General features: G+C 41.0%; 1 protein-coding gene across 2 annotated transcripts in view; it reads left to right on the top strand.

Annotated features, from left to right (window-relative positions):
* Window positions 1-17,839, top strand: part of tp73 (tumor protein p73) — a 138,910-nt gene that overhangs the window by 101,926 nt on the left and 19,145 nt on the right. The window lies entirely within an intron of this gene.

Genomic DNA, 17,839 nt, shown 5'->3' with positions numbered 1-17,839 from the left:
ATTCCTTTCCTCAGAACATCCTGAAGAGTTTGCAACAAATGTATTGTTTTAGCAAAATAATCATCGATATATAGGCAAACATAGCAAATTTGTGCAAGGCAACATATAGTTATGTAAGCAAAGAAAGTCTAATTTACTAAAACATTAGTCTTTGTGGCCTTAGTGAGACAAATCCAATTAAACGCTGGACCTTTTGACAGCAGAGTAATGTATGGTACTTCTTTCTATCTCTGACCCACAATGGCATACACAGAGTGAGATTCTCATTGGCAAAAGTAGCATGGCACACAAATTTCTCTTTCTTTCTAGCCACCTCCTCTTAAAGTCTGAAAAAGTGGAAACTTAAGCACCTTAAAGTTTCTAGGCATGGTGAATTGGAATCTGATACTTCCCAATTGATGGATTTGGGGAATTGCGGATAGGATGAGTTTTGAAAAGTTGAAGCTCACGCATGCAGTAGTTGACTTTGAGCTTTTATTAATTAATTAATGGGATGTGGGCATTGTTGACAGACAATCGTTTATTGACTATCCCTAAATGCCCTCAAGAATGTGGTGGTTAGCTGCCAACTTGAACTTCTGAAACCCATGTGCTGGAGGAACCTCCAGCATGTCATTAGGAAAGGAGTTCCAGTATTTGACCCAGTGACGGTGAAAGGATGGTGATATGTTCAAAGTGAGGATGGAGGGGAGCTTGCAGATGATGTTGTTCCCTTGTATCTGCTGCCTTTGTCCTTCCAGGTGGTAGAGGCTGTGGGTATGGAAGGCACTGTCAAAGGAGCCTATGTGAGTTGCTACCGTGCATCTTACAGATGGTGCACGTTGCTGCCACTGGTGGAAGGAGAGAATGTTTAAGATATTGGATGGATGCTAATCAAGTGGGTTCTTTATCCTGGATTAGTCTAGCTTCTTGAGTATTGTTGAAGATGCACTCATCCAGGCAAGTGAAGAGTATTCCATCACACTCCTGACTTGTGCTTGTAGATGGTAGACAGGCATTGGGGAGTCAAGAAGTGAGTTACTCTCTGAAGAATTCCCAGCCTTTGACCTGTTCTTGTCGCTGCAGTATTTATATGGCTATTCTAGTTCAGTTTCTGGTCACTGGTAACCCCACTGTAAAAAGATGACATGGATTTCGCAAGGCCAGATCAAGACACTCTCTGAACCTAATCTGACGTATTGTTTTCCCTTAGACAGCCCTGAGTTACTGAAATCTCATTGTAGGCTGCAGCTCCCTCTGCTCCAAAGTGCCATGATACCAACCTTAGAAGAATCAGTATAGTATTACCACTGTTGGTGCCTCTGTTACCCAAGTGAAACTAATAAGTTTGTGTTAAATTAGTAATGAATTGTAAATGAGGTTCTGCCGCGGACTTGATAGGAATTTTACCGGGACTGTATTAAACTTACTGCCATGAGAAGGTGTAGGCTCCCGATGAGAGATTCCAGTGCAGACTGTTTGAACTATCAAGTCCTTTGTTTTATATATTTAGTCAAATTGAAATATTTTTGTATGTAAGTTTATAAAATATGATGAAATATATATAATAATTTGCATGTGAAATAATTTTAATGGTAGGGAACACGTTGAAACCAAAGCCTTCAACTTGTTACTGTTCAACCAGATGTGTGTGGGTGGAAAAATTAATCTAATGCACAAATGAGAATGTTTATTGCATATGTGTTTACAAAAAATGTTTTAACCTTTTTTCCAGAGTCTGTTGATATTGTATGGGAAAAGGATCAGTGGTTTAGTGCTATCCACTCGTTTTCAAGCTGGGCAAAATGACTTATTTTGACACATGACTTTAATGATGCACACTCGCAGACTTCTTCAGAAACACAAAGGGTATTCATTAATAAAGAAATACTGTACGGAGACTCGCAGTCACATAGCTTTCCTAGGGCAGCCCACCCCACCAGCTGCCCCCAGTACTTACTTGTCTCCTGCCCAAGAGAAAGCTCCACCCCTTGGGTGATTTACCCACTCTCAGTCCCAATTGGTCCTCAAGTAAATTGACCATCTTCTGCCATGTTTCCCTTAAAGGGACAATCACCATATTCCTACCCCCCCCTTAACTCCTTTATACAATCTTCAATAAGCAAGCTACTCAGTTCAAACTCGAACTAAAACACAGGAGTTGGACAATTATAAATAGAGTCTGAAGATTTTTTCTCCTCCTTGTAGAACTGTGTAATTCTGTAGTTTGAGATGCTTCCACAGGATCGACATTAACAGGTACTTCTTCTGGCACAGGCAGTCCTTTGCTACTTGCTTCCACAGAATTATCAGTTATGTCTATAACAGGCCGATCAGCTATTACGTATTTATATGGCTTACAGATTCAAAACATTTATTGACCCAACACTGAGTGCTGGATCATCGTCTTCTCCTCCAATGACCCATATGTGATCCACATGTTTATGAATGATCCATCCCTTCATGTCTACTGGGTACAACAGGAGTCCGGTCACAGAGCTAATAATACCAGGGATCTCACTTGATCTGCTACCGAAAATTCATGTTATGGCACCATATTCTATTATGTATTTGATATGGGTTTTTTATTGTTGGAGTGGTGATAGCTTATTGATAAAATCTTGAGGCTTGTGTATTTTTAAACATACTTACCTTTATTGGTAGGCTTTAACTATGTGCAGTTCCAAACATGTGTTAGAATTCTCCTGCACCATTGGCCACGGAATCAGGGCAGGCAAGGGGCATACAATGGAAATGCCCATTGTCCTCTTTCAAGGTAGGGAGTAAAATCCCACCTATAGTCTTGCATGGAGCTTTTCCATACAGGCTTGCTGCTTTTCCATTCATGTTTTGGCACACAATCTATTTCTCTGTCTGAATTACTGATTCTGCTGTCAATTTCAATGTTTTAATTCTTCAGATAATTTCTCATTGTCAAGCTTCCTTCAAGTTTTTATTTTCCTGATTCCAATTCTTCACTGGACTTGTTCTTATTTTCTGGTTGCTTTTCATGGAGTTCAGCTTATTCTCAATTGTCTCATTAAGTTCTCTTGAACTTCATTTTGACAATTTTTGTACTATCTTTTCTTGTTTGCTGTCAGTCATTACATCTTTTTATTTTAATATTTCTGCTAGAGTTCCTTTTTTTTTTGCAGATTCCTCTTTATGTTCAGTAATTCCTGATATCTTTTGAAGTCTTTCATTTCTGCATTTCTTCCAAGGTGAATCCATCATGTTCTTACTGGGCATGTGCATTTCACAATGGAATCTTCATTTCTACTTGCCTTGACTTGTGCTGAAGGAAATTAATTGATTCTTTGGAATTCTCTATGATGGGAGTGGATAGAAAAGGGATTTGTTCATTGTAATCCTGTACAGCGGGAATGAGCAGAAAGGGGTTTGGGTCAGTTGGAATTTCTGTAGAATAGCATGTATTGGAAAGGTTTTGGTCCATTGGATTTCCGTATAATTGGACTGAATAGGAAGGGAATAATTCGCTGGAATTCTAGAAGAACAAATTGCAATTTTATAAAGCAGGATGACATGCAAGTGAATCACTTGATTTTAATTCTATCACTGAATTAGCTACAAGTCCGGGGATTAATTTCCACAGGAGTGCACTGCTTGTGAGTTTTGAATTCCTGAGCAACAGCATTTTTTTTCTTCAATATCACAGGCAACCATTCCATTTCTGCCTCCATAATCCACACTTTGCCCTTTTTGAACCAATCAAGATAGAAGATAGTATTTGATATAGTATCACTGAAGGAACTTGGAGCCACTCTTTTTTAGTAAGTCACCTGTCAATTTGATAATTGACTGGAAATGCAGAGAAGGAGAATGTGAATAATTTCCTAACTAAAGCAAACTAATAGTCCTTCTCACTTTCATTTGGCAATTGAGTCACAGCCTATCCTCATGCTGTTCCAAAACGCCACACCATGCCTAAAATTCTATCAGCATAATGGAAAAGCAGCATAGACTGCCTTATTTCATGATTTTTCTTTTCCTCTCTGTGGAGTTATCTGCGTTGTTCCCCACATGATCAAAACTAATGTGCAGAACTCTGGTTGCCAAACCCATACCTTAAGTGCATGAGAACATATGTTGCCCTAAGATGTTACTTTAGAATCACCCCGTCTTGCAGTAAAAGTCCTGGATATTCAAGTGGATTACTACATTTTACTTTCATCCCTGGGAACCTTCAATCAATTCTAGCTTGTACTGACAAGACAAATATTTCCTTTCTTTGCTGTAATGGCCTCAAATGAAATGAATTTGTGGTGGCACGATGACACAGTGGTTAGCACTGCTGCCTCACAGTGCCAGGGACCCAGGTTTGATTCCAACCTTGGGGACTGTCTGTGTGGAGTTTGCACATTTTCCCTGTGCCTGTGTGGGTTTCCACTGGGTGTCCCAGTTTCGTCCCACAGTCCAAAAATGTGCAGGTTAGATGGATTGACCATGCTAAATTGCCCCTTAGTATCCCAAGAGGTTATGGAGTTTAGTGGGGTAAATACTTCAGGTTACAGGTATAGGGCCTTGGTAAAATGCTCTGTCAGAGAGTCTTTGCAGTCTCAATGGGCCGAATGACTTCCATCTGCACTATAGGGATTCTGTGAATTGGTCCATTCTCAATCCAGCATACATTGCTTAGAATTTGTCAAATTGGCTCAGTCGACTGCATTCTCAAGTCTGAGCCAAAAAATTGTGGGAAATGCCTCTTCAAAACTTTAGCGTGTAATGTATATTAATGCAGTGGATGGAATCTTAACATGTTTAAAAAATAATGGTGGGTCCAGTATCCACTGGACAATTCAAACAGGCAAGTAAGAAAGTTTGTGACGTAAGAGTTTAAGCATTTAACTAACTCTGGATCCCACAGGATATTTGTTTTAATTAAGTAGCGGCGAGAAAAAAAAGCAATTTCAGTGATATATAATCCTTACACAGCTTATTAAATGTTTAAAGAGTCTGTATTTAAAAGTTTTACGTTGTAGTGACTTGTAACTGTATACTATAATATGCACCTCACAGGCATTCAGTTTCTTTTTATCTTGAATTTATCCATGTTATAGCATGGATTCTCTGCAGAATTTATGCCCGCAAGCTGTGTGAGATTCTGCCACCCTCCACTCCCCCACGGAAGGTTAGAAAGACGTGTTGAGAACTGTTCAGGAAGCAGGCAGACAGTGTGATGGGCCTGTCTGAAAGTGAATGGATAGCTGGCTTCCTGACAGTCTGAGGCACAATTGGTCCAACTCTGAACTCTGGCATTTTGACTTGGCTGCATACAAATTTCTAACATGCAAACTTGATGCACGAAAATCTGTTTTCACAGAGGTCAGCATACTCTGTGCACATAGTTCCTGATTTACTGAACAAGAGTGAAATCTTGTAAAATTTTCACATCGAAGCCTGATGCTTTGTCTGAACTTGTCACCGCATGGAGTAGTTGAGGCACATAGCATAGATGTATTTAAAGGGAAGCTAGATAAGTAGATGAAGAAATGCATAAAAATAACAGCCGGAATTCTCCCATCCCGCCCGCCACTGGAATTCTAGCCAACGAGGGGCGGACCATGTAAAGATCCATTGAAGTTGGGCTGGAATCTCTGGTTTTCAGGCGAGCATGGCCAGAGAATCCCATGCAATATGTTGATAGGGCAAGATGAAGTAAGGAAGAGCAGGCTGTTGATTGATGTTAGCATAATCCAGATGGGCCAGATGGCCTTTTTCTGTGCTATAACTTCAATGTAATTTATCAACAAACGCAACTTTTCCACTTTTACGAGGTTGAAATTGTGTTATGGAAACAAACATGGGAATGCCTTAAAATTAGATGGAGGAGTTTCACCCAACCGATGTAACTTGTTACTATCGTTGCACAATTGGTTTTCTTGATCTGATTTATTATTTCACACATATTAGTATACAGTGAAAAGTATTGTTTCTTGTGTGCTATACAAAGCATACCGTCCATAGAGAAGGAAAGGAGAGAGTGCAGAATGTGGTGTTACAGTCATAGTTTGGGTATAGAGAAAGATCAACTTAATGTGAGGTAGGTCCATTCAAAGGTCTAATGGCAGAGGGAAGAAACTATTCTTGAGTCGGTTGGTACATGTCCTCAGAATTTTTATCTTTTTCCTGACAGAAGAAGGTGGAAGAGAGTATGTCCAGGATGCATGGGGTCCTTAATTATGCTGGCTGCTTTTCTGAGGCAATGGGATGTATAGACAATGTCAATGGGTGAGAGGCTGGTTTGAGTGATGGACTGGGCTTTGTTCTCAACCCTTTGTAGTTTCTTGCAGTCTTGGACAGAGCAGGAGCCATACCAAGCTGGATACAACTAGAAAGAATGTTTTCCATGGTGCATCTGTAAAAGTTAATGAAAGTCATAGTGGACCTGTCAAACTTCCTTAGTCTTTTGAGAAAGTAGAGGTATTATTGGGCTTTCTTAGCTATAATTTCAACATGGAGCAACGAGGACAGGTTGTTGGTGACCTGGACGTCTAAAAACGTGAAGCTCTTGACCATTTCTACTTCACCCCATTGATGTAAACAGGGGCATGTCCTCCACTAGGCTTCTTAAAGTCAATGACTATCTCCTTTTGTTGACACTGTGTAAGAGTTTATTGTCGTTGCACCAGTTCAGCAGATTCTCTGTCTCTTTCCTGTACTCTGTCTTGTTATTGCTTAAGATCCGACCCACTACGGTGGTGTCATCAGCAAACTTGAAATCAAGCTGGAGGGGAATTTGGCCACACAGTCATAGATATATAAGGAGTATAGTAAGGGGCTGAAGACACAGCCTTGTGGGGCACCGATGTTGAGGATGATTGTGGAGGAGGTGTTGTTGCCTACCCTTACTGATTGCATTCTGTTGGTTAGGAAATTCAGGATCCAGCCGCAGAGGGAGTAGCTGAGCTCCATGCCATGGAATTTGGAGATAAGTTTCGGTGTTGAAGGCTGAGCTGTAGTTGATAAATAGAAGTCTGTCATGGGTGTCTTTATTATCTAGGTGTTCCATGTTTGAGTGCAGGGCCAAGACAATGGCATCTGCAGTGGGCCTGTTGAGGTGGTAGGTGAGCTATAATGGATCTAGGCAATCTGAGAGGCCGGAATTGATGCATGCCATGACTAACCTTTAGAAGTACTTCATAATGATGGATGTCAGAGCCATTAGTCATTAAGCACGCTGCTTAGCTTTTTTTGGTATCAGGAAGATGGTCGTCTTCTTGAAGCAGATAGGAACCTCAGATTGTTGTAAAGAGAGGTTGAAGATGTCTGCAAATACCCTCGCCAACTGGTCTGCACAGGATCTGAGTGCTTGTCTGGGTATCCATGGGTTGACTTTTGAGAAGGCTGCTCTGACATCTGCAGTAGTGACCTCGGATACAGGTTCATCCGAGGCTTCCAGGTGGAGGGTGTGTTCTCGCTGACTATTTGTTCAAAATGGGCATAGAATGCATTGAGCTCATCAGGGAAGGGTACGTTGATACCAGTGATTTTACGTGCCTTCATCTTGTAGCCTGTTATGTCTTGCAGACCTTGCCATAGTTGGCGGGGGTCCATGTGACTAGCACGGGGCTCCAGCTCGGGTACTGTCTCTTGGCATCTTTGATGGGTCTCTTTAGATTATATCTCACTTTTTTGTATAGGCCTGGGTCACTTGACTTGAACGCCTCAGATCTAGTCTTCAGCAAGCATGACTATCCCTGCTCATCCATGGTTTCTGGTTGGGAAACATGCAGATTTGCTTCTTTGGCACAGAGTCTTCTACACACTTAATAATGAAGTCAGTTACTGTAGTTGCATACTCATTCAGGCTGGTCGCAGAGTTTTTAAATACTGACCAATCTACTGACGCTAAGCAGGAGGAGGTTATCTGATTTCTCAGACCAACATTGCACAATTTCCTTTGATGGATTCTTCTGTTTCAGGTTTTGCTTGTAAGCCTGGAGCAGGAGCACAGCCTTGTGGTCTGATTTGCCAAAGATATGATTGTGCTCCCCTACTTCCACCACCCAACCCTGACCTCCCCCACCGATTTATTTATCAAAGTTTTTCATAAGGTTCTTATCAGCACAGCAATTAACCAAGTCCATCCTTCCACTCTCCCTCCCGTTACCCCTTATCCTAGTTCTTCCCCTGTCCACCCTTGGATTTGATGAAAGATGATAATCAAAATCACAGGCTTGCATTGTGGCGATGAGTTCAGTCTCAAGAATCAATCAGATGATATTTTGCTGCTGCCACTGGTACTCAAGTAGAGTCCTACTTTTTCTGTTAATGTGCTGTTCATTAACTGTGAGCCTGTTGGAAAACTGGTAGAGTTAGAAGACAGCATTTGTGCAGCACTCAAGACGCACAAAGGGGAGTTGGGCAGTTTTTAATGTGACCTGCACACTCGGGTGGGAGGCTAGACTTCTCCTGGGACAGACATTGTCAGGACAAGGCAATGCGAGGATTGGCAAATGGACAATGTTGGCAGCTCTGCACCATCATCAAGCGAGATGGTTGCTGAGGAGGCAAAGCTTTGGTTGTCTTGCCAGAGTGAGCAGGCAGGAAGAGCCAAGAATTAGATGGGAAACCATGAAGTGTCTGGCTCCAAAGGCCCTCCCTGTAATGGGAAGGAGCAGCTGACACGCTCCACTTATTCCTCCTCCCCCAGAATAATGCCGTTAAGCCAGGAAAATTGACCTTAATTGGACTTTTAATTGTCTAAGTTGGCTCTTTACCACAGTTACCTGGCAGGGAGAGTCATTGATCGGCAAGATTGATCTCCCAAGGGTGGAACCGTGATCCACTTAGCATAGCTATGTTTCTTCTCCTTTTAGCTGAGCTCAAACATCAGATCAAATCCAAGGTGTGGTGTTGATGCCTTATCTTGTTAACTTGGATCTTGTATGTCTCTCTTGTGGGAACCATGAATTGGGTTCAGTTTGAACTTGGTTTTTGGAGCAAGCAAGGTGGTGGATTTCAGTCTGCCCATTCCAGTCCGAGCTGATGCATGGGCGTCGCTATGTCTTGCTGCCACCAAGACAAAGGCCAAGTATAGCTGAAAATAATTAACTTAAATTTGGCAATTCACAAGTATGAAGAATTTACTTAATTTAGAAACGTTTTTGCTAGTCTGCAGCTTCAAATCTCTCCCTCCTGATTACATCCAAGAATTCCAGTCTTGCAACATTCTCATTAAGCTCAGCTTTAACATGAAGTGCGTGGGAAAAGCAACCACAAGAGGAAGGAGTGAATTCCTCAATATTTACCTCTTCAGGGTGGAGGCACACTGGAGTGAATATCAGTGCAGACATGCAAGGTGATTCTTGCTGTGCTGGACTGTATTCATAAAGCTAGTCAAATACTCAAATCTTGCCAATTCCCAGAAACCCATACAGACACTAGAACACAGCCTTAAGTAACTTTGTATTTTTTGTTGTTTTACATTGAATTCTGCAGAAAGAGGAAATTCAGCCCAAATGTTGTGTGCCAGTGTATATGGACCAGACAAGTTTCCTTCCACTCCTCTTGGTGGCCGGCATGGTGGCACAGTGGTTAGCACTGCTGCCTCATAGTGCCAGGGACCCAGGTTCGATTCCCACACTGTTTGTGTGGAGTTTGCACGTTCTCCCCATGTCTGCATGGGCTTCCTCTAAGTGCTCCAGTTTCCTCCCACAGTCTGAAAGATGTGCTGGTTAGGTGCATTGACCTGAACAGGTGCCAGAGTGTGGTGACTAGGGGAATTTTGCAGTAACTTCATTGCAGCATTAATGTAAGCCTTACTTGTGACGAATAAATAAACTTTAACTTCTCATCTCATCCTGCCAGCATACTTTATTCCTTGCTCCCTCATTTGCCTATTTAGCTTTTCTTTAAATTCATCCAAGTTATTCATCTAAACTGTCGCTTGCAGTAGCAAGTTCCATATTCTTATAATACTTTAGTTAAAGGAATTTCCTAAAATTCAGCAATTCCCCAGTTTTTGGTATGTTTTGGAACCGTAGGGCTGGATTTTTACCACAAATGTGGAAAACAGGGAGCCAGATCTGTTAGTGTCAGAATGCCACTTCCATGGGGAAATTGAGATTTATGGAGATTAAAGCTGATGAGAGCAGTGTGGATCATTCAGACAGCCATGGCAGCCATCATTGAGGTTGTTGGTTGCCCTAAAAGAGAGAATGTGTGCCAAAATTTTCCACTGCATCACAAGAAAGCAAGGCATCAAGATAAAGCAAATAGAGCTGGAAACAATGAGTAACAGGAGTGAGGTCCCCCTCCCTTGAAGGAAGAGACCACCTCATCCTGCAGTAGGAACACCTCCCTGTTCATTGTGATTTGCCTTCAACTCCTCCCACTCTCTTACTCCTTGCTTTTGCATCTCACAATGAGCTGTCCTCTTCCAGGGCCTTACCATCCTCAAGGTCCACAGCTCTCGGCAGAATCATGTTTGGAGAGTGTAATAGATCTCTACAATGACCAAGACCCTTGCAGGGGGACTATTCCAGTGAGCAGTTCAGGCACAAGACCCAGCACCCTCTTATAGAGCCTATGATGCCCCATTGATTGTGAATCAGATGTGTTGTCCAACCTTGGTGAAGGGGGCATGTGTTACCTGAGTGATGCACTGGTGTGCAGCAACCACAGAGGTATACACAGATATCTCCTTCAGCACTGCCAAATTAGTTGAGCTCAGCCAGAGATTTTCTTTTGACTTTCAGAATTCGAGTAGGAACATATTAGGTTCCTCCAATGCAAACTAAAGAAAATTAGAGATTTGAAGACCACACTAAGCTGCCACTGATAAAGCTGCAACTGTTGAAGTCTGAGTTCTTGGAGAAAATACATTCTTTAGACACTTAATAACATTTAAAGGGAGCACTGCTTTTGCAAAAATGAAGTGTTTGGAAAACATTGCTATATTTGGTTGCAAACACACATGACAAAAATTATTGTACATTAGCATGTTGCTTCATAGTGATGAAAACAAATGCCTGGCATCTTCTGGTCTTTCACAAAGCTCTGAAAGAAAGAGATAGCACTTCTTTGTTAATGATCCCTATTTTGCTTGAACTATTTTCCTTCCTTTTTAGTTTAATCATATATACTTGGCTATCCATTGCCCAGGTAGAGGATGAGGTATCCAATGTTCAATGACTGGCACACTGCCTCACTCTCTGCTCTTTCTCCTCTTACCTATAGTTCTTCAACTATTTTCTTAGAGTAATATGGCATAAGCACACTTAAAATTGCAACTGTTATGTGCATTTGTATATCACTGTGTGGTATATTTAGAGAGAATGATGAGAAATTTAAAAAAAGAGAATAGTGCACAGCTTGCTTTTGTAGCATTTTAACATAACAAATCATCACATAATGCTTCAAAGTTGTGGATGAACAACAGCAAGAACAAAACAAAACAGTGGCACTAATAGAAAGACCAGAAGATAAAGTGATGAATTGCTAAGATAGAGGAAAAAGAAAGATAGATATTCATACAAACGTAAACTATGAAATTTGGTCCAAAGCCAGATTAAAATCTCTGGGTCTTCCCATAGCCAAGAAGTTTCAGATCATCAGAAACCTGAAAGACTGAGGTGGTCTGTTAGTTGCCTATGGTTTTGCTGATGGAATGCAGCCACATGTAAGGAGCCTGTACATGTTCCAAATGAGACAGGCACACTTCATCTTACTCAATGTGCGTGCAAGTCAGGACCTGGTAAAACACAGTTGTTTCTTTTTTGAAAATTACAGCAAGTCCTAACTTTCCCAAAACGAGAAGCCAATGCTTTCTGAGACTAGATCAGAGTAAAAATATGTTGAGACCTTTCAAGGAACAAGAAGAGCCCTAACAGAATTAGTCTGGGGGGTCTGCAGTTTCAATCTTTAGAGCCTCAAGGATATCCAGGTGTTGGAGGAATTAAGTCTTTTAAGAGTCTCAACAATCTAGAAGTGTGTTTGCTACAATACATTAAAATTACCAGGTCTTCCTGACAGGTAGTGTCAATGGATTGTTTATCAAAGCCACAAAGATAATGAGACGCTTCGAACACAAAGAGGGGATTCCCATTTTTGTCACTTGCCAGCTGCACCCGATAAACTGAAAACAAGCTCTCACTAAGAAGATTGCCTTCTCCAAATACAGCAGCCTCTTGGCACACTGCTGTAGAGACTTGCCTTAATGTTAAAGGCAGTTATATCTGTAATAATAAATGTGGCTGGTGATTACAGTCATGCATGTTTCATGTGAAGATAAGACAGTGAATAGGACTTGCCATTAATACACATTAAAAGGTGATGCTGTTAGAATAAAAATGGTGATCTTGTCAATAATGAGAAAGGTTAGCTTGTTTGCTGACTGATTTACTTAGCAATCATAGATAATTTAGTCATTCCTTACTTAGTCATACCTTATGCTGTCAATTTATGGAATATTTTATGTTCCCCAAAGCTGTGGCAGAGCCTTTGGCTATTATTGCCTGATGCTGTAGAATTCTCAAACTTTTTTCCACTGTACTGCATTTTCTCCCGTATTCAGTCAGTTTCTTACAACTTAACTCTTCAGCCATACTTTCAGGAGCCTGTGTTTTAACTATCTTTTGAACTATCCTAAAGATGCTATAAATTCATGTCGCAGATATGCCTGTATTTCTGCATGTTTACATCTGTCTCTTGCTCTGTTTGTGGCAGCATTACTGTTTCTGTGTGTATTCCCTAGAACACTAGACGTTTACAGCTGTGAAAGAGGTAATTCACTCTGTCATGTCTGTTCAGCAATTCAAATCCCGCTGCTCTGCTTTCCCCATAACCCTGTCTCTCTATCTGCTTCAAATATTTAACATTCCTATAAAAGATGAAATGGTTTCTAGGGGTAAGATTTTTCAGTCACGCCTGCTTGGGGACTGGAAATTCCCACCTCAGGTCAACAGACTTTCTAACAATGCATTAAATGGTCCATCCTGCCTGCGACGATTCCTGTAGCGGGCAGGATAGGAAGATTTACCGCTAGATCAACATCTTCTATGCCAAAGCCACGATTTTGCAACAATCCGTTATGTCAAGAAGTTTCTCTGAACCTCATTCTAAAATTTGGCTTACAACAATTTTTAAGTACCAAAGAAAATAGTCTTTTCCAATTCATTCTATAAAAACTCAAAAGAATTTCAAGACCTTCTGTAATTCTGTTCTTGGCTCTGCTGCAGTTGTGCCTCATGTTTCCTCAGTTGTATAATATTCCACCTGGCGTTATTCTGATGAGTGTGTGTTTTACACTTTCTATGGCTTTAACTTCTTTCGTATAATGAGGTGTCCAAGCTGCACAGTCTTAGCTGTGACCTAACCAATGTTTTGCATACATTCAACATTATTCATTTACATGTATAGTTTATGCTGCAGTTTATAAAACTCCAAATTCAATTGACTATTTTGATTGCTTTACCCAGCTGTATTTTCAGAAAATTATGCATTTGAACCTCTCAACTTTTCATTCACGTACACTCATTTCTTGTTTTAACCATGAAGTATATGTTCCTATTCTTCCAGAAATGTAGTGCTTTGTACGTATCTATGTGTTTGCTACTTGTCTGACCATTTTGCTAACCTGCTAGTGTTCCTGAGTGGTTTTATATGTCCCTCACTGTATGGTAACATAAGAGGAAACCCCAAATGATATTGCTGTTATCAACATAGAAAGCTGGTAGTAAATGGTGAGAATGGCCCATTTAGGGACAAAAAAGTGATATATTCTTAAAGGCACAAATAAACTAGAATAATTCATAAATATCTCATTTATTAAGGAGGAGAATGCCAATTAAAATTTTGGTAGATGCTAATGATGCGGTGAAAATTGAAGGCAGATGTACAAGAAAGTCTTGCTATGTTTAAGAATGGATAAGTTGCCTGGTTTGAGTGGAACAGCAAGGAACAGGATAGAGAAGTCATATTAAATGTTTGTCTTCAGACTGTAGGATGGTTGAGTGATGTTCCCCAAGATTTAGTGCTAGGAACACTCATTTTTTTCTTGTATAAGATGACTTAGACATTGGAGTGCAGAGTAAAATTTAAAAATCTGCTGATGATATCAAACTCTGAGGTGTGGCATTGTGGATAATAAAAATTGACTGCAACATGACATAGAATGGGCAGACAAGTGGCAGGTGGAATTTGACGCGCAGAAGTGTGAGGTGATACATTTTAGCAGCAGGGATAGGGGGAAACAATATAAGGTTTAATCGCACAAAAACAGAAAATTCTAGCAAATCTCAGCAGATCTGACAGCATCCATGGAGAGAGATTTAATGGTACTATTCTTTAAAAATGTGCAGGGATGAGGTTCCACGTGCAGAGATCCTTAAAAGGTGACAGGACATATTGAAAGGGTAGTTAGCAAAACATATGGGAAATAGCGATATTGAGTACAAAAGCAGTAAAGTTATGCTGAATGCTTATATCAGTCTGGTTAGGCTCCAATAGAGTATTTTGTTTACTACACTTTAGGAAGGCCCTTGACAGAATCCTGAAGCAATGTATCAAAATGGTTTCATGGATGAGGGATGGAATTTTGTAGAGGCGACAAGGATTGCAGGAGCCAGCTGGAGAGCTGGTAAATGCTTGCGTCATCTCTCTTCAGGATAGCCTGCTGCATCATATTCCATTCAGGCACATGACAGGCCAGTGGCAGGTCTTCCCTGGGATCAGGGACATTCAGGGGCAGAGGTCCCACATGCTGAGAGTTGCTAGCCAATCAGAGACCAGCAGCACTATTGGATGACAGCACCACCAGAGAAGCATAGGCTGCTGCCTGTATGACACACACACACACACACACTGACCTGAGGCCTAGAATCATTGTTGGGACACAGCCCAGACGTAAGTGATAATGGGAGGGATGTTGGCAGCATGCTCAGCGGGATGTTTCTCAACAACCATCCCCAACACCACCACCCCTCTCCTCAGCCCCCACAATGCTGGGCCCCTTGATCAGACATTGGGTGCCTTCAAATGAGTCACTCCCTCTCCATCCCTGGGAGGGGATGTTTGTTGTGGTCCTTATCAGCCTGTTGCTTGCAATAATTGTCATTTAAGGGCCTCAATAAGAGTGAAGGCCATCCATGGGCCTTCCTGTCACAAACATAATTGTGAAAAGATGACCAAATCCCCAACCAACTTCCTCCCGCCTGATTAAATGCTCCCCAGCACCAAACTCACCATGGGAGGAGGAGGGGATGGTAGGGCACAGATTCTGCCCAAAGAATTTAGTTATAAGGTTAAATTGAAAAAGCAGTGTTGCTCTTGTTGGAGCACAGGAGATTGAGAGGAGATTTATTTTTAGAGGTGTATAGGATTATGACAGGTTTAGATATGGCAGATAATTTGTAACCATTGACATAGTCCAGCTGTGTTGAAATTTGGGTCTGGTATAACAACACTATCTTGATTGGCATAGTGGGGAAAAGTGGACAAGTCCAATCAATAAGGTCCAGAATTACTGTAAATAATGAGCGAAAGGCCTATGGAATGTATGTAGCTGTGCACAATGTCTTTGTCTGCATAAAATTGGGAAAGTATCAAGAGCCAGCCTGTTTAATGTTGTTGACTTCAATTCTTCAGGTAATTGAAACATCTCAAAACTTCATATCATGAATTACGGTTTGGTAAATGTGCCAGCAACATCCCACAAACCAAAAAGAGATGAATGGTAACGTAAGTTGAAGGACGAGCTCCCTGTTCTCCTTTAATCGTGTGCTGGAATTTCACAGACAGATGGGGTCTGGGATTAGTACCTCACCTGTAGGTCCAGTTGTGCAATTAAAATGTGAAGCAATTGCATCAACATATGCAGCAGTTTATTATTCTGAAAATTAAGTCTTGCGCGAACATTAATTGGTTTTATTTTCTACACCCACTGAGTTACTGCTTCTTCAACCCACCACATCTCTAGAATTCCACATCAGCCTCCTCTGTTGACAGATTGGAATTGAAAAAAAGGAAGACTTTTTATTGTGATTTTCACAACCACATGATGACTCAAAGCACTTTACAGCCAATGGAGTATTGTTGAAGTGTAGTCACTGTTGTAATATGTGTAGATAGTTCCCACTAACAACAATGTGATCATGACCAGTTAATCTGATTATTTTGTTTAGAGCTGTTGATTGAGGAATAATTATTGGCCAGGACGCTAGGAGTAACTCCTCTAATCTTCTTCAAAATAGAGCAATGGAATATTTTATAATTATCTGAGAAAATAGATTGTTTCTTGGTTTAATATTTCATCCAAAGTATTGCACCTCCAACAATGCAGTACTCCCTTACTGCACTGAATTATCAGCCTAGATTTTTGTTATCAAATCTCTGGAGTGAGACTGGAATCCATGGTTTTCTTGATGAGCACTATCACCTCAGCCATGGCTGGCACTGGTTTCATCAGGGATCCTGCCTTCTTTCTTTGAATGTGTTGACTTCCAGTTTAAAACAAAGATTAGGGAGGGTGGGGGAACTTGCTTGCAGCCAATCCCAAACCTGTCCTCAACATTCATGTGTACTTTCCAGCAGGGTCATTGAGCTGTGGTCAGGATCAAGGATCCCATTTACAGCCCAGGTACCAAGGTTAAGTCTAGCATAGTGTACTGGTGCTCCTGTTCAGATCAGCTAACTCAGCACAATGGCATTACTTTGCTTGCAGCTCTCCTGTGTGGGGAGTTTACATAACCAGGTCTCCAAATGGCAGGCTGTGTTTAAAAGCCATTTGCAATTTATAGCCTTTCAGATGCTGTCATTTCATTCCATTAATCTGCATGTCTATACAAATACTGCTGAAAAGTCAGGAAACAATATGCTGCAGGTGAAGTTCTGGGTTCTTCTCAGGAAAGACATGCTGAAGCACGCCAATGATAATGTGAAGACCTCCATGCATACGACTGTTCTACCCATGAGTGAAAATAGAATATGAGGGTTTGATTTCAAAGTGGAACAAACTGTTTGAATTTCAAAGACCAGTGTCAGGACACAAGAAAGTGATTTTCTCCACTGGACATGACCAAACTTGTTTGATTTAGTTGGAAGTTGCAATAAAATCATTTTTGCATCGAGTAGATTTGGAATTCTTGTATATGTATTGTATTTTTTAAAACTACTTTAGACATTCTTGCAAAAGATCCTCAGCTGAGTTGAAATTTAGATTCCAAGTTCAAATCTCTCTTAAAGATTCAGTTGGTAAGAGGTGGAAGTAGTACTGAGCTACTCAGAGCAGATTTCTGGTTTTGCTCACTATCCAGCACTGTGAAGCAAGATTATCTTTGTGGGCTCTCACTCCCAGTCTGTATCCCAGCAAATAAGTAAGGAGAAACATTACAATGGAGAAAATTTAGTTCTGTCATATAAATATTGAGAATCGCACAAAGGAAACTCTACAGTTAAGTTTTTAGGTTTATCTTTGTTTCAGTCTCAGGTTTAGGTTTATTTTTGTTTTTCTGGTACTGCAATTCCACCAATTATTATAGGGAAGAAATAAAACCCCAAGACAGATTACATTTTCTTGACAGGATGTGAATCAATAGGGGGTTTCATACAAAAAGATTGTAAAAGAAAAAGTGTCAAAGAAGGTTTAATAGAACATAGAACATTACAGCGCAGAACAGGCCCATCGGCCCACGATGTTGCGCCGACCAGTTAAAAAACAATGACCCACTAACCTAAACAAATCCCTTCTCGTCCATAAACCTATCCATGGATCTCTTAAACGCCCCCAAACTAGGCGCATTTACAACTGCAGCAGGCAGGGCATTCCAATCCCTCACCACCCTCTGGGTAAAGAACCCACCCCTGACATCCGTCCTATAACTACCCCCCCTTAATTTAA

This window comes from Carcharhinus amblyrhynchos, unplaced genomic scaffold (genome assembly GCF_965287045.1).
Source record: "Carcharhinus amblyrhynchos unplaced genomic scaffold, sCarAmb.v2.hapA scaffold_56, whole genome shotgun sequence".
Taxonomy (NCBI): domain Eukaryota; kingdom Metazoa; phylum Chordata; class Chondrichthyes; order Carcharhiniformes; family Carcharhinidae; genus Carcharhinus; species Carcharhinus amblyrhynchos.
Note: the sequence above shows the minus strand (reverse complement) of the source record. Positions and strands in the feature narration are given on the sequence as shown.